Consider the following 1175-nt stretch of genomic DNA (forward strand, 5'->3'; position numbering starts at 1 on the left):
CTCCAAACTAAGATTGAAATTAGAAACGATATAGAACGTTTAATAAATTACAGAATTTCAAGTTATTAGTTTCCAAATTAGATATTCGTTTAATTTCCAATAATACATTATCGAATCAGAATCTGCACGAAGTTAAATGAGTATTATTAAATTCTTATTCTCTTGTGAAATTTACTCTATGATATATGTAATACTCTATGAATGTATCTTTGGTATCTTCATTATAATATCATATGAAAATGTAAATTCAATGAAATGTTTTATGAACGAATGACTGAAACATTAGATTGAATGGAAAATTACGTACGTTTAACATAATTATTATTCAATTGCAACTTCAAAAACTTTACAAAACCTTTCTGTAATTCATCTGTTTCTAACGAGCTCCATTAATTCTTTATCAACATTTGTATCGTTACGATTTCTCTCCAATGATCATTGGATACACAAATATAAATTTCCCCCTTTCCTTTATATTACACTACATCGCGAAATGAAGAAATCGTTTACGCTACAAACCCGTTCAAAATAATATTCTCACTAAAACTTCGATCCAACATCGACCATCCATTGAATCTTGAAATTCTGAAAATCCGTCCGGACGGCTCAACCTCCGTGGATGATCCGCGAGGCGCAAAATTAGCAGCGGAGCGTAATCGCAAGCGAGAAATTCATTAATCGCGGCGTACTTTACGCGCGATGAAACGCGGTGTAGCTGGAAAGTTGGCAATTTCGGCATCGACTTCGAAACGACTCGCGCCGGAAGCTAGGCGAAACTGCATAATTCCACGGTAGTTTGATCAAATTGTTAGTGCGCCGGAGGACAGCCGCTAATAAATCTTGAACGAGTTAATCCTCCTCCCCTGTTCCGTTAGGAGAGGGGGCGAGAGCGAGGGGGAAACTCCGTGGATGGTGTTACCGAGGGTCCGATGCCAACTTGCAAAATATATTATTCGAAAACTACCGGCCGGGAAAATGAATGTTTTCCTTGCTCGGGTTTTTCGTCCCACCGTGGCCATTTTCGATAACTTTCGCAGGCAAGTTTTACAGTTTTGAGGGGGGGCGACGTGACCGGTAAAAGCTTTTGCCCGCGATTATTTTCGCGTCCGATGACGTGTCCATACGTTGAGTTGATCTTTTTATAATATCGTGTCTTTTTTTTTTTTTTTTTTTTT

At 38.1% G+C, this 1175-nt stretch overlaps 1 protein-coding gene across 1 annotated transcript in view; it reads right to left on the reverse strand.

Moving 5' to 3' along the window:
- The window catches only part of LOC102679586, a 71557-nt gene that overhangs the window by 4804 nt on the left and 65578 nt on the right, over positions 1-1175 (reverse strand). The gene's annotated exons all lie outside the window — the stretch shown is intronic.

This window comes from Apis dorsata, unplaced genomic scaffold, assembly GCF_000469605.1.
Source record: "Apis dorsata unplaced genomic scaffold, Apis dorsata 1.3 scaffold_285, whole genome shotgun sequence".
Lineage (NCBI taxonomy): Eukaryota > Metazoa > Arthropoda > Insecta > Hymenoptera > Apidae > Apis > Apis dorsata.